General features: G+C 29.2%; 1 protein-coding gene across 2 annotated transcripts in view; it reads left to right on the top strand.

Annotated features, from left to right (window-relative positions):
* Window positions 1-22,973, top strand: part of LOC128391729 (pyrokinin-1 receptor-like) — a 35,363-nt gene that overhangs the window by 2,711 nt on the left and 9,679 nt on the right. Inside the window, exon 2 of one of the 2 annotated variants that reach the window (XM_053351674.1) lies at window positions 13,877-13,978. The exons of the other annotated variant lie outside the window; for it this stretch is intronic. The gene's annotated coding sequence lies outside the window, so the exon portion shown is untranslated. The remainder of the gene's footprint in view (window positions 1-13,876; window positions 13,979-22,973) is intronic. 2 annotated transcript variants of the gene reach the window in all.

Below are 22,973 nucleotides of genomic sequence, written 5' to 3'. Positions count from 1 at the left end.
TTAACGGTGAATCCACTTCTAACCCACTTACAAATACCATTTTCTTCATCATCTTTTATTATTATTATTATTTTCACCTTTAGAACATGAATTTTCACCTAAACATATTAATCTGATATTTTACCATCAAGATGATAACATGACAAGAATTCAAACTTTTTCCAAGTTTCCTGACTGTATATTGATAATGATGCAAGTTTTATCATGAAGAAACAATTTAATCTTTACTCATTTCCAATTCCATGTTGATTAGAGTGTTAATCACATTTAACCCACTAAATTATTTCCGATTAACATAATCAACAAACTTTTCTTCCTATTTCTTTACCTTGAAACTATTAACCTACTTTACTTTTAAATCTCAAAAGGTAATCATCATGTTTATATCATATTGTGTTTGGAAATTATTTTTATCAAGTTGATTAATTGTTAACTAATAACTGAAAACAAGTTTAAATTGCTAAATGGTGAACATTATTATCCATTTTAATAGAAAATAGTGAAAGTTTATACTTCTCAATTTTATCCGAAATTGAATATGATACAAATGTAAATGAATTCAGTTTGAATGAACTTTTTCAAAGGTAAACTCTCAATTCATTGATCAATATTCAATTTGAATAAAGTTGATAACAATTGTATGGAAATATTTACTCAACAACGATTTGATTAACACTAGAAATTTAAATTTTCAAAATTGGATCAAGATGATGATCAGAAAGAAAAAACTTTTCGAGCAATCAAAAAGTTACATTTATCATGGTGATTAACTTAACGATTAAATATAGATGGTTAATATTAGATTAACAGAGCTTATCTGATATGATTAGATTTGCAATCAATGTAACAATTTAATCGTCAATTGTTGACAATCTAACCCAAAAAACCAGAATTTAATGTAATCATTGACATTAACTGTTAGCTGATTGTTTATGATTACGATTGAAAAATATTTACTCCGATGAATTTTGTTACTGATTAATGAATTGTTTCAGTTGAGACCAATGTCCAGAATTATTTCTCAACAATTTACAATTAAATTACTATTTTCATGATGGAAAAATATTTGTTCATGATGCTTTCGCTTTTCTTATTTGTAAAGACAGAACTGTTTTTCCCCTCTGAATTCAGAATGAAATAACAACACATAACAATCATGATATTATTGACTGGTTGACAATTCTGCTCATTCAACTAAACCAACATTCACAATTTATGTTTCAAACCATCAGTGTTTCCAATCAGTTTTTACTCAATAACCCTGAAGGCTTTAGCATTGTTTCATGATGATATTTCAAAGCATAGAAAGTTATTCCTATCATATATTTATTCATGATAAATACTCTGATAAGTATCATCAGTGGATAACGAATAGGAAAATGTTCATTGTAATGAAACAAAATATCAACAATATTGATTATCTAATGATGGAAATTTATTACAATTAACTTTTATCCAGATAATCAACTAATTATTAATAGATAAGTAGATGTTTTCGTTCATTGAAAATGAATATAATAACTTACCTATTCATGGATAGAGAATCGAATTTTATTTAGAACTTTTTATCGAGTTTTTTTTCGAAAAATATTATATTAAATTGGATTTTTTTTCTTGACAACAATTAGTATTAATCGTTAATTAATTGTCATCTTTATATTATATTTTGAATGGGAAAAGGTTAAAGTTATTGGTCAGTCTTGTGCGATGATGACATCATGATGGTGGTTAATTGTTATCAAATGATTTGTGATTTGAATAACAATAAACAAATGAATTAGATTAACCCATTAACAATCAAGCTAACCAACCATTTCCTTGAAATAATCTACAATTTATTAAGCAAAAAAGTTCCTTGTGGATCCCGGAAATGATTTAATCTAAATTGATGTTGACGACATTTTCGGTGAATACACTTGAATATCCTTTGGGGATTATTGTGGGGAGAGTGGGAAGGTGGAGGTGGAGTTGATGAAGATGATGCTGGATCAGGTTAACAACTGAACTATCATGAGCTCAATTTCAGCTCAAGAAAAATAAACCTGGAAATAGATAGTGACAATGATGATGGAGGAGGAGGAGGAGGAGGAGGAAGAGGAGGAAGAGGAAGAAGATGAGGTTGATGTAATTGGAGGAAGACAAAAGGTTCATTTAGATGAAATTGTTGATTAACATTGTTGTTGGTAGTGATTGAGTGACAGGGAAGATTATCATTGATTATATCATTCGTTAGTTGATTGTTTCTTGTTGTTGGATTTAAATTGTAACCATTATTTGTGTGTCTTTCTGATAATTTACCAGGTATACACATGTGATTAACTATCCAGGTAATTTATATAAATAAAAACAGTTAATCAACTAAGCTTACACCTTAATCTAAACCAAAATAATACATCAAAGTAATCAACTAATCAACAAACCAAACTTATTGATTTTAACAGTCAATCCATCTGAAAATTCAAATGAAATATACGATTCTCTCTCTCTCTCTCTCTCTTCTTTCTTTCTTTCTTTTTTTTTCTTTCGTCCTTTTTGTCTCTCTCACTTACTCGCTCATTCTCAGATTGACCAATTGATTGTTAATCACAACCAAGTTTAACATTAATTTAAAACTAAAAGTAGTCAGGACAAGACCATCTCTGAGTCAAGCATTGGATTTTTTCTCTCGATTTGTATTATCGACTTTGATGTCTAATGATCTAATTGACCATATTGAAACGATATTATCAATAACGAAACCAGAACACAAAGAGTAGTAATTACATCGAACTTCTTCAATTGTCCAACGATACACTCGATCATCCTCCATAGCGTGTACAATAGTGAGTTTTCTTTTTAAATCATTCGCAGGTAATGATAAGCAAGTAAAGATAACTTTTGATATCTAATCAGTTGACCATTTTAAGACTAAATCGCTTAAATTAGTGGACAAATTCATCTTCATATCTCTGGGTTAACTTTATCTCTCATTGATTAGATTCAACTGCGTGAATGATTTGAAAAGTGGTAGCAAACTCAAAGTCTTTGGCTGTATATTTGATGAGATAGATTTGCTACACGAGGATAAACAGATTTGTCCAAAGTTTCTGTTCGCATTTGTCAAGGTCATTTGAAGGCAATACCATAAAAGAGTATACTCGAAAACACTGGTTTCAAGTTTTCCGGTTCTTATGACCTTATCGTAAATTGTTAAGATGGGTTTAGTTAATTAAAGAATTTCTGTAGCTTTTTAGTCAAACTGTCATATATTCTGATTAACATTTATGATCAACTTCAAAATCTTTACCCACGATGGCTAAGCGTGGAAAAAATTAAATGACCTTGAAATATCTTCTTTTACTGATGACCTGAATAACCTTAATCCATAATGATTTGCCATGAGAATCAAAGAAATGAATTTTTCAGTGCAAATATTAATAGTAATCAAAATTCATCCATTAGATTTGAATGAATATTCAATTGATGAAGAAAATTTTTTCTGCAAAAGTGAAGTTAAATAGTAATAGTTAATCATTCATGTTTAATCAAACAATTAACTTCTAACTAACTCAACCCTTAGGCAATGAAATTCATTCAAAATTGTTGAAACTATCATAATGGTATTCAATTCTTATAATAAACTATAACAATTACAAGTCAATTTTCATGGTTTCCTATTCAGTTAAAGTTTTACAATAAACTGAATTGTAATTAAAATAGTTATTAATACAACTAGTCGACCAAGTGTTAAATCATTTTCAAAGTTTGAAAAAAAAAGATGAAATTTAATTTATTTTCATGTAGAATTTAATCATCAAGACTAAGTAGTTGTGCTTAGGAAAAAGTTTTCAGAGTTTCAAGTTTCATCCGAGATTCGAGTTGCTATGTTCACATGAATACTCACATTGGATGTTGTTGAAAATGAACCAACAACAGATAATTAAGGTTGCCGATTCACTGTAACTCACTTTGAATAAGAACTTCGAAAACAGTCTTTAAGGTTATCTGAGTTGTGACTAATATCTGAATTCTCAAATGATAATTCGTTAAGAATAAGAGACAACATTGTGATGAATTCAAGTTGGAATTCAAGGTTAACAATAGGATGTTCTCTAGTTGAACTCATGGGACGCGAATACATTATAATGGTCAGGGCGAGATTTCTGTCCTCCATCAATAACTAGACAAAACTAAAAGGTTTACTTTTGTTAGAATGAATATTTCAACATCATGAACATGAGAAAACAACCAACTGAACAATATTATTCAGAAGTTCATTGAGATACTAGACAAGGATTATTCCAAAGTGACCAATGTTTACGTCATTTGATTCGATAAGTTTTCCAAATTTTGAGTAGAACAGCAAACAAAGAGCCAACATGATAATGTTTCTAAAGATCAGGGAAAATTCTGAGACATCATGGTGGAGAAAATATTCCATGAGCAAAAATCAGCTGTAAAGAAAGTAGATATTAAAGTAATAGAAAGAGAAAAGAAGTTTTTTCTTCTCCATATCATCTTTATCTCTTTGAATGAATATCGTTTTTTTTTCATAAAAACCTCCGGGTTCATGATGATTATGATGATGATTCCTGAAGTTCAGAGACTTTGGAGTAGAATGAAAATAATGTCTTCTTTTGGATTCCACCATCATCCTCATGATAATAGATGGACTCATAAATCTTTCTCGAGGTACATTACATTTGAATATCATTTTTCATACTAAGCTATTATTTTTCCTCCACCATCACCACCTCAACCCACTCATTCACCCACCTCAATCTACCTTTGCAACTCAATCACATGATAATATCTTTTTGAATGTGAAAACTTTTCTCTCTTTTTCGAGAGAAAAAAAATCCGATCAGATTTACCTTTTCAAAGGTTATAAATACTTCAAACATTTTCCATGTCTGTTTACATTTTTCATGTTTCCAAGATGCTCATCATTATCTTTCATGATGAAAACATGATAACATCATCATTGTCACTCTCTTTAAGCAGTTTCATGTTTCATCTTATTGTTTTTTTTCTTTGGTTCATCATTAAGAAAACTTATTGTTCCAATATTACATATTCAATGGTTGAATTATATTCAGAAACAAATGCTCAGAATTAGGACAATCATCATGATTATCACCAAAATGATTAATGGATGAAATCATCATTGACAGAAATTGTTTCATTACCTTGCATTTAGTATTAGTTTTTTGTTCACCCAACTCCCATGTAATAACCTCAGAGTTATCCAGAATTTGGGAACTCGATATAATAATGCAGAATCGTTGTGATAGTAATTATGATCCAATCGGTGCTAATCAATATGATCACTGAGAAAATGGAAATGTTAATAAAAAAATCCTGACTGATGATAATGATTAACATGATAACAGAAACTTGCTCCATTATATTAAATAGTAATTGTGATAATATTAAAAGAAGAAAAAAAAATTCTAATTTATGATTCGATTATTATTATATTTATCATCTAATATGAATGGTAAAATTTGATGTATTATTAAGTGATGATAATCATGTTCATGATTGAGATAATGATGATTAAAATTTGAATTGATTAAGTGTCAAGAATAAATTAATATATTAACATAACGTTTGCAATTTAACTCAAGTTTTAAAATGTCAACTTCAACTCTAAGTGATTCTGATTAATCAGAATTTACTGATTCAATTGGATCATTGAACTTTTAAACGATTTCCAAGAGATAAGAAAACAAAGTCGATATTTGAATGTTCGAAACTTATTGAGGAGAAAAGTTCTAACAATTGCATATCCGATTTAGGAAATTTCAACATTTATCACGAAGAAAAAACAACAAAGAGAGAGAGAGAAAATCTTATTAATATACAGGGCAATTCAGCTACTTTGTTGGTTTTCTATTCACGATTAATCAAAAATTACTTGACCGATAGAGGCCATATTTCGTCTATGAAAGATACTCAATTGTCATATTTCAAGGTCATAAAGGTTATTCATGATAGAACGCATTTGAAGGTCATTTGAAGAACTTTTTGAAAACTAGAAATATTTTAAGCCTACCAGTTGTGTTTTATCATTTCTAAGCTTACAGGGTCTAATTCAATTTGCTTTCTGTAAAAAGTTATTTAAAGTAACTGATACTGTTGAAGCGCGATACCAACGTTGCTTTGTGATATTTTATTATAGACTTTTTCTTTCTTTCGATAATTTCAATCTTCTTCCTGAATTATGATTCTAATCATCATTGTAATTGTTTCTTTGGGATAATCTTGATAAATGATCATCGAAATGTTCAATTCCATCACTCTAAAGGTCAAGGATAAGTAAAGTGTCAAGTTTGAACTGTTTCAAGGGCAGTTTTCGGAGAGATTCAAGCAACTCAGCTCAAACTCATGCTATTGTAATCAGTTGATGATGATCATCATGAACAATGCTAAGGATAATCTTTTTGAGTGCTACTTACATCACTTTACAAAAAGTACATTTAGACTGAACAGATTAGTTGAGAAGAGAAAAGTTCATTTCGAATACATTTGGTTAGAACTTTTTTACTTCTCAAACTTTTCGAGGCAATTTCTTTCATATTGACTTGCCCTTGTTCATCAAATGGAAATGGTTTAACAATTAATAAATGGATTAGTTGAATCAATTTTGCCTCTCTGGTTGATCTGTCATAGGGATTTTTTATGAATTTCATGTGAACATCGATATTGAATCTTTTTTATCCCCTTTGATTATGGAAAATTATTGTTCTAAATATTAACTGATATTGTTACGATTAACAAAGATACTATGAAACAAGATTAATTTGTGCTAATCCTTTTGCACACAATAAGCTTATCAGATTTAATCTGATTCTGTTTCAAAGTTGCAATTGAATTTGATAAATCGTCCTTCTTGATGAATTGAAATGCTTTTCAATTTCAATCTGTTAACAGCAAATGATTTAGTTGAGAATTTTCAATTTTCATTATAACCATCATGATATCAGAGACTCATAACAATCAAAATCTAATTCATGATGATTGATGATTCATTATATCAAATACTTGTCAAAGTTTTACCTTGATCATGATGAGATCATCTTTAGCATGATATCGTCTTGAAGCCTCTTGAAAATCTTATGCCTGAGAGCAAAGTTCATCTGAATGTAAATACATGTTATCTGAATTTTCCCATGAAATCTCAACATTAATCCATATTCGCAATCATTTCTAGCTATCCTTTAGGACTTTGAAACAATGTTTACTTGGTTAAGAAGTCAACATGGTAAAATATAAGAAAAGTTTTCACTGATTCATGATAATTGTAGATAAAATTTCATTTGTATTTCTGATTTCTGCTATTGTTTCTGAACAATTGTCGATTGTATTTTATTAATAACGAAATAATTAACTGAAGATTATAACCAACACTCTGAAAGTTAGTCTGGGTTATTCAGATTGTTCATCTGAGTGCTAACATTTCAAGATAATTTAAAACATTATCAACAATAATCAGTTGAACGATTAAGTTGAATTGGATTGTTATTACTAATTTTTTATGTTGAAGTTTCAAATTTACATTTCAAATTATAACCATGAAATTATCATGAAATATATTTGAATGGGTTAGTTTTTCAAGGAAACAAACAGTCATTTGGTTTTCCATCATATTAATATCTTGGAAGCTCAGAATGCTCTGAATAACCTGAGGTTCTGTATTATAACTATCTGATGATGATGATGATGATGGCGATTTAATAGTTTCAGAAGTTTATCTGGCTCCATGAACTTTTTTGTTGGCAAAAGTTTCACAGCAAAAGGATAACCTAAGCCAAAACCATCGTCGATGGTGATAATCAATACCATGATATCCATCATGGAGTAAAGGAAAGAAATCGTATTGTAGAAAAAAATAGAACTTTTTTTCTTTAGAACTTTTTGGAAAACAGAAAAAACAACAGTTAGAACTGATTTTTTTTCACCTTTAAATTGATTCGTTATACGATTAAATGACTTTTCGCTCAACTAATATAAAAGATTGTCGTAGTTCTTGTTTGTCCTTTTCCAGAATTCTCATGAAATTGTTCAGTTTAACCTTGAAATGTATTCACTTTCGGGCTTTGAGTTATCAACATAAATCTTTGATATCATTGAATAAGTTCAATGCTCTTGTCATGCCAATTAAAGTTAATCTTATTTACTCAAAGTTCAGTTGAGATTAATTCAGATTGTTTTGAACAAATTACTAATCTTTTATTTTTATCATGAAATAAGATTTTTTTCCCACCCAAAGGTGGTTCATCTTATGTTCAAGGTGTAGAATCAATTTCCATGATGAGATAACTGATTCTTTAAATATCTGATGGAGTAAATTTTGAGATTTCAGTTCTCAGAACTGTTCATGAATAAATTCATGGTGCTTAATTTATCCTCTTCTCGATTGATTAGCAAACAATCAGATTTTCACCACAAGTTTCACGGTAATCTGAGTTTTCAATTGTTTTCCAGGGTCAGAACTTTTCTTGTTTGGTTTTATCTTTAAAAGATTCACCTGGAAACCAATAGACTGAATAGTTGAATAACTTTATTCCCAGGGAAAATCATGAATCATTGATTAAATCACTTGAATCAATTGACTTATGGTCACTTCACTATTGTGAGCTTGTGTGATCATGAAAATAACTATCATGGTGAAACTCAATTGAAGGTTAATAAAATGATAAATTGAACAAATCAACTCTAAGTCAATGGGAAATTTTAATTGTAATAAATGATAATCATTTATCAACTTTGTTTGCAATCATAATTCATGATTGAAATAAACTTGATGCATATGAATTTAAAACATAATTTCAAATTATTTAAATGAACCAACAGCTACTGTGTTGAAAAATAACTATCATGGTGAAACTCAATTGAAGGTTAATAAAATGATAAATTGAACAAATCAACTCTAAGTCAATGGGAAATTTTAATTGTAATAAATGATAATCATTTATCAACTTTGTTTGCAATCATAATTCATGATTGAAATAAACTTGATGCATATGAATTTAAAACATAATTTCAAATTATTTAAATGAACCAACAGCTACTGTGTTGATTGTTACAATCAAATTAAATTTTAATAACAAAGTTTCAAATTCCAACAGTAGATTAACTCACTCAGGTAACAAGTTAATTAATCAAAACTTTCATTGAGTTCACAATTTTTTCAGAACTTTTTTTTTCTGATATCGAGATTGATACTCTTTTCCTGAGGGAGTTTTTCATTACCGAACTCAAAATTTAAATGTTCACCTTGATTATCAACATTTTCAACAATTAAGGTTTCATTTTAATTTACTTTTCCTAATCAGATCAACGGTTGATTATGTGTTACCTGTAGATGATTAACTTTAATCAACTATTTTTCTTTGTGCTTCCAAGTTGATTGTTGTAATAACTGAACATTTGACTTGTTACAATTCAGTTGAGGATTTGAATCAAATGAATAATCTTAATCATCTTCAACTGATTAACTAACTGTAGTTACATTAATGATCCAACAATACAAATATATTAGTTGTTGATGTTTATAATTCAAATTAAGGTTCACAATAAGATGAGTGTATGATGAAATTTAATCAAATAATCAAAAGGGAAAGAGTATTAAAATTTACCTCATCAATTAGTTAATCATCTTCATGGTGATTTAATAATACATATGAATGATGTTCATTTGTTCAGATACAAGTTTTACAAGTCAACAATTAAGGTTGACATTGGTGATTGTTACTTTCCAATCAGAGACTATGTAGTTTACTAGTGTTACTGATGGAAATGATTATAATTGTTATGGTTGATTAAATTTATTCAACAATCAAAGGGGGAGAGAGAGAGAGAGGAAAGTTCTGAATGTTTTCGAGAATCGGTTGAGCAATTTCAATGAAACAGATAACAGGATAACAATTGATGATGATATAAAAAGATACAGATTGTTATTGTTCAGGATTCTGATTCTGAGATATTATCATTATTATTAGCTGTAGATGTGTGTGTATATATTTTTGGTTCAATTATTATTTTCCTGATGTCATTAAATTGCTTGATTGTTACTCAAATGACCAAATGAAAATCCCATGAGATTCATGGTAACAATTGACAGGACATTCAACTGTTAGTTAAACGATAATGATATTAATATCATGGGTGTCATGTTGGTGTTTCAGTCTCTTCCCTGAATTCTGGTGCTGATCAATAATTTCTGGTTCTAAATCTCTGGTATCAGAATTTGTCAAGGTTTTGTTTTTCATTCCTCTTTACGATATACTAACAGAAAGACAAAAAAATGATTTGATAAATTGTAAAGAATTGAATTTTTCATGGTAATCAGTTTTACCACTTCCATGATAACCTGTTGTGAATAATATTTGATATTAAAAACCCCGGCTGTGATCACACTGACCACACCACACCCTAACACTTTAAGTCAATTATTGAATACATGAAAAAAGGTTGATGGACAGTTAATGATGATGATATTTAAAATAACGCTGAGCCTGTGAACTTTTCCCTGAACTTTTATCATGAAATTCACTTTCTATGTTTATTTTCAGGTTACCATCGTCATCATCATCATAATCTGTTTGATGATGTAAATAAGGATGAGCAAGTTTAATGATTGAATAAGATGAGACAGTAAAATAATGAATAAAAAGCTGAGTGAAAAAAAAATTACAAGTTTCAGTGATATAAATGCTCAAGTTACCATGGAGATGGTACTGGGATTGATGGAAAGATATTCATGATGATGATGATGATGATGGTGGAGGAGGATGATGAGGATGTAAAAAAGGTTATCAAAGATGTTGGAAGCCAGATTAAAAGGAAATTGGTGAGAGAGAGAAAGGGAATTGTAACTTTGTAGGTTTGTAATCAGTTGGTGGTTGGAATTTTTTCCTTGCTATTAAAGAGCCTTCTCTTTCTTGTACTCATGATCATCATGAAATCTTCATGTTACTCTGATAATATTGAGACTCATTGTTGTTCATCATCTTCATTTGCTTCATGAGCCAATCAAATAATAACCTTTTTTTCTGTCGCTGCATGTGATCATCATCATCATCATCATCGTGGTTACAAAAAGGATGATGATGCTAACCGGAAGATGAATGAATAAAATTGAAAGGATGATTAGGATGGTGGAGGTTTGATTGTCTTTTTCATTGATTGACCACAGAATTTTCAATTGAGCTAAATTTAAGTAAATCATTGTGATTGTATTTTCTATCATGTGAGGATATCATATCATTAATGTCATTTGAGTTTCACGTTCATTGAATTACATTTACCATAAATAATGTTAGTTGATGATGATAAGCATCATGAGTTTCAATTCTGATTGAATTGGAATAATGTTTTTCTTTTCCCTTTTCTTCAATATTGTTTTAATCTTCATCATCATTATCATTATTATCATAATCAATGTCAAGAGTTGCCCAATTGTTGTTTTATTAAATTGTTCTTGTTTCTTATGTTCGTGTTCATTGTCGATTAAATTTGATCTTAACCATGATTTGATTCTGATTCTAAGGAATATCAAGAAAGTGAGAGAGGGAGAAAGTAAAAGATTGATACTGAACAATGGATAATTTCACCTTCACCCTGAGACTATTCTGTTAGGATGAAGAGGAGGAATGGGGAGAGTGGGTTAGACAGGCGAGAGAGAGAGAGAGAGAGAGAGAGAGAGAGAGAGAGAGAGAGAGAGAGAAAGATGGGGAGTGGAAAGAAGTTGATACTGTTCATAATGAAATAGAATAGGTTAAGAATAAGTTCTGGGAATAAGCTGCTTTTAATCAAGAGTAAGAGAGAAGAGGAACTTGGGAGTTGGAGAAAAAATCTCTGGATAGTTGCTGGTGGGGTGGAAATTTGTAATATACAGAATTAAAGAGAGAATATGTAATTTATTGGTTCGATCAAGTGAATTGAAACTTCTTAAAACTTTGTGATAGAAATCAAAGCTTCATGGAGACAGGGGAGAGAAAATAATACAAAGAGTGAGAGAGATTAAATGTGAAAAGAGGCAAAAACATTTAGAAGAAAAAAAAGTTCTACCATATTGATTGGATAAGTTATTCTGGTTTCTTCATGATATCATGAAATATTACTCAGGGTGGAAAAGATAAAGAGGAGGAAGAGGAAAAGAGTCGGAGAGAGAGAGAGAGAGAGGAGCGGGTTGATTTATAAATAGTTCTAGATAATATTTGGCTGAATTTGATAAAGATGCAGAAAATGAATTCATCCTTCACCTTTAATCATGATTAGGAAGATTATTATAAAAATGATTAACCAGTTATTTCCCCTGTAATGATAACAGTCAGGGTGATGCAGAAAATGATATTCAATTTGTTTGGCTGATTAATTAACTCTTACTCAAAAGATTAGATCGGATTAAGGGAGAGACAATAATAAATTAGATACAAAAATAGTTACAGCAAAGTAAAAAACTTAATCATTGTTAAATCATTAAATTATAGACATTCAAGTTTAACTAATTAGTTAATTAATCGGATTTCAATTTTGACAGAAACAAATTATTGTTATCGGTGGTGGGATTAGTAACTGGGTGGGTTGAGCTTCAATTAGATCAACATTATGATGGATTAAAAGTTTTGAGTAGGATTAAAGTGTTGATTGTTGTGAGTGATTTAAATTGTGTCTTGTTGATACAATCTAATTGAAAGCACTTAAAGTAAAAACGTTAATGAGACTCATAACCATGAAAAGATTTAGAAATTTTTTTTCTTCTTCAACAATTTAATTTTAATTCTGTTAATTCTGTTAACACACCAACAAGTTAAATTGTTGATATTGTTCAAGCTAATTATTATTATCATGTTATTGTTCAACATTATCGTCTTAACATGATGAGAGTTTTTATTTTTATAATAATCACCATGGGGAATTCAAGTTACTGCCTGATTTCCTGGTGATTATTTGACCTGATTCAGGATAGATAATCATTTAAGTTCTGAGATTCGAATTCATTGTTTTGAAATTTGAAGAAAAAAAAAATATTCGTATTCAGTGAACACATTCAATGGAACTGTTATCGAATCGTTCTTTGAATCAACATTTCATGGACTCATGAGGCTCATCATGAAAATCGCCACTATCATCATCATTTATTTTCCCCAATTGAGCCAAATGGTGAGAGATAAGATAAGAAAAAAGTTCGAAAAAAAAACTTCAGAACTTTACTTTCGAAAGTATCATTCTCATCTTCCTCTGATAACATGATGATAATTGTGAGTTTAATCTGGTGGAAAATAGATAAACCAAGTTGATCTTAATTGTTAGACCAAAATTATCAACTAGAACAATTTATTCTTGTTGATGATTAAAACTCAGTAGTTGATCAAATTATTGGTCAACTTTTCTTGATTGTTTTTGATTAGCATGTGAACATATTAATTATCAGTATCATTGATTGAATATCAGCCCACAAAACTATTTTGATATAGTTGATTGTGACAATATCATAATCCGCTAATTGTTGTAAGTTAACCCAATTGTTTATTGACCAATTATGATTATCACTGGCTTGAAAAGTACAATTAGTTGATGATAACAATCAGTTGATATCAAATTGTTATCACAGGCAATTTGTTTCAACCTCTTATTATGATTATCATTGTTATCAAGTGAAAATGAAAACTTAATATGATTTAATGATGACAATTAACTGTAAATGATAATTTATTATCATAATTAACGTTTATTATCATTTACTTGTCATCAACCAATTGACCAGATAGTAAATTTAATGATTATCGTTGATTGTTGATTCACCGTTGATCGAACCGATTTCAATTTGATTTGTGTAACAATTAACTTTTTTTTCTCACTAATTTGTTTTACTTTCATTTATTAGATTGGATTTTACTTTTTGTTTCAATTAAATCAATTGATTGGGATAAGCTAATACAATAATCACCATTTAATCTGATAATCAATTGAACTGAATACTTGAAAGGTAAGTTAATCATTAATCATTTCAACTTTGATTAAGTGTCCTAAATGATTATGTATTAGACAATTAAATCAATCGATTCAACATAGATATGAAATGATTGATTAATGATAGTTAATCAAAAAGCAACATCATTATCATGATGATTTAGTTATGATAATGATTTTCGGGTTGACAATCAGCTGATATTAGGCAACAATCAAAAATGGAGGGATAATGATTATAATCAAAAAGACGATGATGAGAACAATAAACACTAAATGTTGATTTGATTGTAAGTTGAAAATGAAATGATTGATTAGTTAATCCATGGTAAAGATATAATAGAAATCTAATTTCTGAATGATCGATGGTCCAAAGTTAGAACTTACAAGATTAGAACTTTTCGAATTTTCCTCCTCTCTCCCCCCACCATTTTAATCTTCATCTCATCATCACCCTTTCAACTGACCAGTATCATCATCATCTTCCCTTCAAGCTACTTCCTTTTTACTGACCATTAGATTTATCCTCATCTTAATCATCATCATCATCTTAACAATTAGCTGATGATGTTTTGGTTGGTCAAGGGAAAAAAATGCTTCCATTGACCAAAGAGCAAGAAAAAAAAGTCGAAAAAAAAAACTTTTCCTTTGCTCTCTCTCTCTCATCTCTCTCCATTAAATTAGATTAATCTATTAGCCATTAATTGTTATCAATCAACATTATTAACATCATCATGATTTGTTACTATTAAATGATTTGTTTTTTTTTCTGGCTTGATGATAATAGGAATCGAGTAAATTGATCAGTTGATTGTTTGTTATTAACAGAAAACATATTTAATAACTTTCGCTTGTTATTATTAAACTTTTATTCGTTGATTAATTAACTAAAGGCTTAACTGGCCATTGTCCAGTCTCTGTATTATCATCAATTGATAAATTGTTGTTATATCGCTCATCAGATTAGTAATAATATAATAATGATGATAATGGTCATACTAATGGTCAATTTGTTTTCAGACCAAACATTTTAGTCAATGATTAACAAAAAAAAGTACTGGACACAAAAATAGAGTAACAAAAACATAATTAAACTGATCATTGGCCATATCATTGAACTTTAATGATTACGTTATGATATTTTGATGGATTAAAATTGTCTAATTGTTTCGGGAATATAATACAACAATTAGTAATCCTTTTAATTGTTAATATACATGTTTGCTTATTATTTGTCAATTCTTGATTGTAAAGAGATTAGATTTTTCATGTTATATTAACTTTAACTCAATAATAAATTACTGATGTGATTAATTGTTGATAAATCAGTTGATTGTTATCAAAGTTTAACAAATCAGTAACTTTATTATTATTGTTCATTTACAAAAGTTAATCAATCATAAACTTACTGATTAACAATTTATGGTGAAATAAGATTAATCTGAGACTTTAATAATGTGAAATAATCATTATTCAGATCATAATTCATGTAATCACAATTAAATGAACAATCAAGTTTTCACTTTGGTTGAAAAATTAATCTGTTCAATATCAAATGGTAGCCTCAGTTAACGTCGTGATTAACTGTTATGATTAATTGATTGTCGGTGAAAACAAAATCACATATTAGCCTGAAAGAAACATGATAATCAAAACCAAATGATCAACTTTTTGAATTAATCACAATCATCAACTTTGATTAAAAAATCTTAATCTTAATCTTAATCCTTGAGAAAATCTATTGTCCAGTCGATACACAATAATAATTGTTCATACAAAATGAATGAAAAAAAAACTTTCGCTTGACCATTAATACATAATCATCATCATCATCTTCATCATTATTATTGTTTGTTAATATGATTAAATCCTTTGGCAAGATTAATGAACTTTTTATTGATAATATTGCCTTGAAACATTAGGCTGATTAATTTGAAATGAAAACTGGACAACAACAACAACAATGTTACAAGTTTCCGGTCACTCAATGTTGACCAGTCTAAAAACAAGAAATGATTTACTGGTAAAATTGATTCCAATGATTATCTATAGGAACATGAGAAATGAAAACCAAACAAAGATAATCAGACTAATCAGAATTTCCCCTGAAAAAGAAAAGGTAAACAAAAATAATATTTATTAATATAAATATGTTATCATGATGATGACCATTGGGAGGTGGGCAGTTGTGAGTATTGACCATGAATGGTGAAGATGAGGGGATGAAAATAAATCCACTGAGCAATTGACTTTGTTCAGGGTGACACAAAAGGTTTCATGATATATATTCAATGAATGAAAAGTGAAAAGGTGGAGGAGGAGGAAAGAGGAGGGTGGATGATGATGATGGTGGTGGTGGTGGGTTAGTCTTTTATCATTATTATTGTATTATCATCATCAATAGGATGATGATAAGTGAATTGTATTAATAAGATATATATCTTTATATATATACTGAATTCTGAGCTGATTAGTTGGAATTCTGTTTCTTTCTTTCATGAAGATAATCAATCGACTGAATTTCAAGTTATATTTATACTCTGAACTGAATTAGAGAGTTGAATATACGCTGATGGTGAATTATCATCATCAAGTGAGTTTATTTCATGATATAAAAGGCAAGTCTCTTGTTCAGCTTATGGCTAAAAACCAGGTCTCCAAAAAGAGACCTCATGATGAAACCAATTGAACGTGACTCACTAATAACTGAATCAGAATTGTAAGAATTGAATTGAATTGGTCAAGAGTGTGTAACAAAAACTGGATAAGGAAGTTGGTGATAATCATAATGATAATCATATTAATGATGGTTTCGGTTTATTGGGGTGGGAAAGTTTCTTTGGAAAAAAAAATAACATAAAATGTTTCTGCTTGGATGAGAATTCTGATAAACATATTGGTCAGTAATGGGTCAGTCAAATTTTCATGTGGTTTATTTGGTTAAACTTGAGTTTCAAGGTTTGTTATTGTTTGGATTCAGTGTTTATCTTTTTTTTTTACTGTTTTTGTTTTTGTGGATAAATTTTGGTCAGATGAGATTTTAAGTTTATGAGATGTTTCAAACAGAAAATAAGGATGGACAATGGTCAGAGACCTTGGATGCTAAGAGATATTTTGCTTCTCTCTCAGATAATTGTTTCATCTTATCTTTTTTCGTGTTTATTTTCTGTCTGAAAAAAAGTTCAAAATTCTGAACATTCTCGATTGAAACGTGAAGGTCAGTATATCTCAACCGACCAACATGGAGAGAGAGAGAGAGATAAACAATATCCTTGAAATAAAATTGATTTGATAAACTATCATTTTCTGTTTTCATTTTATTATCAAATTATGGTGACCAATGGACAGGGAGTGAGAGAGACACTGCTGACTCATCCACAATTTGACACAAATGGTCAGTCAGATTAATTGTATTACCGATATTAATAAAACATTTGACAATCAATTGATTCGTAAAAGATTAAATTTTTGAAGAGATAAAATTTTCTAATTCAATATTAACTCGCTGGTCGAATTTTGAAAAACTTGAAAAGTGTTTTATTTTGTTTCATTGGATTTCAAATGATTTAAACTAAACTGTTTCCAGAATTGATTGTCATCACAATTGAATATCTATTCATTATGATACATTAAGATTGAAGCAAGATAACCATTAGCCAGAATAAGAATCATCTGGGAATTTGAAAGTTGCTATCATGGAGGAAAAGTTTAAAAGAAATTTTCTTTATTCCAAATTCTGATTTCAGAACTTTTTCTTTATCTAAAATGCTATTAACAAAGTGGTGACCAATGTCCGAATTTGTATAACTTGAGATAATACTGAGACTTTGGTGATGATAAGTTTAAATAGTGAAGGAAAAGAGAAACCATTTGATGAGATTGAATTTCAAATAGTTTCTTTTTCTCAAAGAAACAAATAATAGTTACGATAACATGAGAATCTGGTTTCAATATATTGAATCAACGTCATGGAATCACATTCTATCATCATTATCATCATCATCACCATGATGATATTTTTACATGTATCAAAAATGATCAACACAAAAGTTAATCAAAAAATTTTCTTATTCTCCCTGTTGATTTAATGACAATTTCATTTTCATGATTATTATTCAGTCTCATGAACAAGAGGAGGAAAAATTAACCATGTAATTTGTCATAAACATTAAAACTCCTTATTCATCATGATGATCATTTTTTTTATCTTCTTCTCAAATCATTGCGATAGTTTCAATGGATACATTCAGAGACTGAACTTTTACCTCCCACTTTCATCTCATGAGCTCCAAAGTTTCATCATTGACTTTTTTCCCTCTTCATAATGAATTCACCATGAAATCTACATGAACAGATTGAATTTGATGGTTTAAATTTGATTAACCACCAACAATCTAGCTGATGATAAACAATTTAGAAACTGATTGAAAGGTTTCAGGGGATTGGAACTTTTTTGTTTTTTTCCTTTTTCCAAAATCTACTTTAAATTAAGTCATCAGAATGATGATTATTATCAGATTTACATGATAAATTCAATCAATAAGATGAAAACCTGAGCTCATTTTAAATTTTCTACATAAAACTGATTCCATTTGAGTTTCAATTGATTTTACCGTTAGATTTTTGTTTACTATAAAGTAAATTAAATCGGTTTCATCTTACTGATGGTGATTTTATTCATCAATTACATGATATTATCTTTGCGATAATAGTTAAACAATCGTACATGTTGATCATTTTCGAGATGATAATTATCATCGTGATGATCATAAATGATCATTACATTAAATTCAATTGAAAAAGATCATCATGATCAGACTGAAAATCTATCAATCCTTTTATCTCATTCATTCTGAATTCATTCTTGAAGCTCATCTTCTCATGCTAATGATGATGATGATTGTGATAATGACGAGCATCATAAGGAGCTTAATGATAATAGAAAAGTTTTGTCACAATCAAAAAGAATAAAAAAAGGAAAAAAAATCAATCGATGGACAAAAATGATCGTAACGATATTTGTGTCAATTTCCAAAGAAAAGTTTCAAGTCCCATGACATCTCAGTTCCATGAAATCTCCATTGAAATGAGTAACCTTGACAGTGAAACTTACGTCATACGAAAGTAAAACTTTGAGGGTAAATTATTTTTAGAAAATCGAGTCAAAAATAACGGTAATTTAACGAAATGATTGATAACAATGAAGAATGAAATATTATATTGAGAGAGAGAGAGAAAAAGTTATCGTCAGAACTTTTCGTCTCATCTTATATTTCATGGTAACATCATCGCTCATCACAATTACCCAATCATAGTCGATTTTCATTCGAGGTTGAGTTAATTGTTATGGGATTTTTTTCCTCTCTCTATCTGATTAACCATTAAGATTCAACTTGAGTATTTGTTATGATATTGATTCTGAAAAGTAATCAGAGTTTCGTTCATATGATGAGCAATTTATATGGAAATTAAATCTTAACTTGAATCGATTAAGAAACTGACATTAACTAATTAAATTAAAATTAAAATTCCAAATCTGATCTCATGTAGACGGATTTAGAACTTTTTTCCCCTTAAAATCCTTCATCGATCTGGAATTCATTCAAGCTTGAAAATTTGGGTCATTAGCCAATATTTTCATGATAAAGATGAAGATGATAACGATAATACTAATAATCTGTGAATGACAATGAATAATTGGTTGAGATGAAAACTTTTATCATCATTCTCATGGATCATCATCAATAATATCAATATTTTCATCATGTAAATGAAGATGAATGGGTGAGATTTGAAGGGAGAAAAATTGTCAGAGAAATTGAACTTTTTTTTCTCTCTTCTCCTCTTTTATCATCTGATTATGATGAGAAAGATGATTATGATCACAATTGTGACTTAAATGATGCAAATGAATTCAACCAAGGAAAAGGTTTCACATTGATTCAGAGACTCAGGGGGAAGGTGAGATAACAACAGATTAACATGTAATTAAGTTTGTGTTTCCTGTGTTTGGTAAATTGCTGAATATTTTAATATTGATTTAATATTTGCAAGAGTTGAAATCATGGGGAGAGGGAAATTGATATATTAATATATACTCTGAATAGGACCAAGAGCTAACTGATTACAAGTTTTGAGAACTTGGAACTTTGAAAAATCATCATGAACCCAGATGATTTGGAGGAAAACAACGTATTCCAATGACAAAGGTTACTTAATCCCAGAATTTCATGATGATAATCATGTTATTGTTTGTTGTTTTTTCATTCTAATATCATGATAATAACTTTCATCTATTGTTGGAGTGAAGAAAAAGCTTAAAATAAATGATATTAAGACTCTTAACATTCTGGGAGAGATGCTCATCGTTTTCATGAGAGTTTCAACATTTTATTTTATATTTATTGTTCTTGTTCAGGGTGAAAGTTGAGACTTCCATTAAGAAGCTAAATTTTGATCTGAATTTTTATCATCATGGTTACTAATGAGCAACATTGTCACTGCCTCATGAACCTGTCTCATGGTATTGAGGTCATTTTAAACCATTTAGCAATTATCATCATCATGAATTCTGAAAATTCATCAGTTTAAAAATGTTGAAAGTGAAAATTGTGTCAGGAAATTAAATCTTAATCATCTGAATTTAAAGGTATCTCAGTTTTGTTTCCTTTATTATCATCATTCTTGTTCTGAATTTCATGAGGAAAATTATTTGAAATATCAGCATGAAATTAACTGAATAATAGACAAGCTTTTAGTTCACTTAACTTTTTCATGAGTATGTTCAACTTGGGTGCTTTTGATAGTCTATTTAAGTGTCACCATGAAATCAAATCACAAATCTGATCAATTGGAACTGAATTAACTTGAGACAAAGTTTTACTATAATAACAATCAGATTAAGAAAAAATAATTTATCTCAAAATTTGATTCATCAAATTGAACATTAAGCAATCAAGTGAAATTATATCTCTTGATAAGATGAGTTGAAGATCTGAAGTTTCATCATGAAAAATTCAGTTTTTTCTGTTTTCTTATACATATATTTGACCTTTTCTGAGTGTTGACCTTTACCATTCAAGTGTCCATCGAGTGATACAACGGAATAAGTTCAGAATTAATTTGATGGGAAAATTTTCTCAAATTTTTTCGTTCAGAATTAGTATGAACAATCAAGAATCAAATGAAGAAATTAACTTAATGATATTTACTTGTAATAAATCATTAAACTATATTATTGTAATAATAACCATGATATTATCATGATAATGATAAGCAGTTTTAGGTTCGTTGACTGAATTAACATTTACCATGTAACAGAAACATTTTCACGATTTTCATGATGTAAGATGAATGAGTTTTCATCAATGTTTGTTTCAGAACTTTTTTTCCTCATTCTCATCCGTTTGTTTCACTCTTTACATGGGATATACATCTCATGGTGAACTCGATATATCATTGAAAACAATTTACCCTGCTAATCAATTCTGTAGATTCTGAGTTCATCTTGGAAACTTGTACACTCGTCTCTGAGTCATTGAAATTTTATATATAAATAGAATTCAAGTGAATCAGAATCACCATGATACCATTGAAATTATTCATCATGAGATAAGATTTCTACTCGTTCCTGAATCATAACATGATAATGGAAGAAAAAAAAAGAACTTTTTTTTTACTTCTTTTCGATGACCATGCAAATCGATAGGAACTAAAAAAGTTCTGATTTAATCCTCATCCAATGAATTAATTCAATCACAATTAAGATTTATCATGATCCATGTAAATTATAATTCATCTTGATTGTCATGATTCTGAACTTTTTTGCACTTGAATCAAAAAAATTTTCTTCTTTGTGACATTTATAATGACAAATGAATATTGAGAAGAGACAATTAATTTCATGGTCTTCATGAAGATGATGAAATGATTCAGTTAATAGTAATGTCAAGACTATTTTAATAGAGTTGAATCTTTATCAATTACCAACAATCATCAGCACCGAGCCTTCATAATCATTGCAGTTATTTCATCATTCATGATTCTGGGTCATTCTGAGAATCATCATCATCATCATGATTAAAATAGTTGGCATCTTGGACTGATAAATGTTACAATAATCATTTATCATGTTACATTTAGATTCTCCATGATAACTAACTAATAATGTCAACAGGAGGGAAAAAGTTTCTATCACCATTATTCAGATTATCTCATGATAATAGAACAGAAAAGTATCATTTGTATTATATTGTTTTCTTCCACCATGAAAATTTCCCTGAAAAAAAACGAGAGGAAAATGGATGAAGGCGTAAGAAGAAAAAACAAAGTTCTGAACAGAAAATTCAAGTTCAATGTTATTCGTTCAACTGATTATTCTGATGCAATCATTAGTGTTTATTGTGCAAAAAGAGAGCATGTTAATAATGTGAATTGATAATTCCATGATAAAGAAGGAGAGAGAAAAAAGTATTACTGAAATATCATGAGAACCGGAAGAACTGGGAATAAGAAGAAGGCGGAAGAAGAAGATGGGAAGGAGTAAAAAATGAAAGAATTTTTTTCGAATTTGAAATTTCCTTTCATTGTTACTCAACATGATCACTGAATCGCAGGGATTCAATTACGATTATGATTGTTTACCAAAATGATCTGATTTCTAAGCTCATGATACATCAGAACTTTTATCCAACAGGAAGTAGGCGTAAGCTTAAAATGTTTTGTTGTTTGTCTTGTTACATTTTGATGACCGGAAGTTTCGATTCGATATCAATTGAAGTGATCACCTTATCGACTTATGAAAATTTCCGGATAGTAAAAGAAAATGTCGAATTTATTTATTTTCTTCTCATAATTTTCGATTCAAAATTCTAACAAAAGTTAAAATTTTCTTTCAAATTCGACCTAAATTTTCATTTTCGATCTTATTTCATTCATGGTATTGATAAAGTTAGAGGTGAATTTGATTCGAATGAGATTCAATTGAAGTTCTATGATGAGAGGAAAGTTACTTG

This window comes from Panonychus citri, unplaced genomic scaffold (assembly GCF_014898815.1).
Source record: "Panonychus citri isolate SS breed McGregor unplaced genomic scaffold, ASM1489881v1 Contig00135, whole genome shotgun sequence".
NCBI lineage: Eukaryota > Metazoa > Arthropoda > Arachnida > Trombidiformes > Tetranychidae > Panonychus > Panonychus citri.
This window is presented reverse-complemented; position numbering and strand designations above follow the sequence as displayed.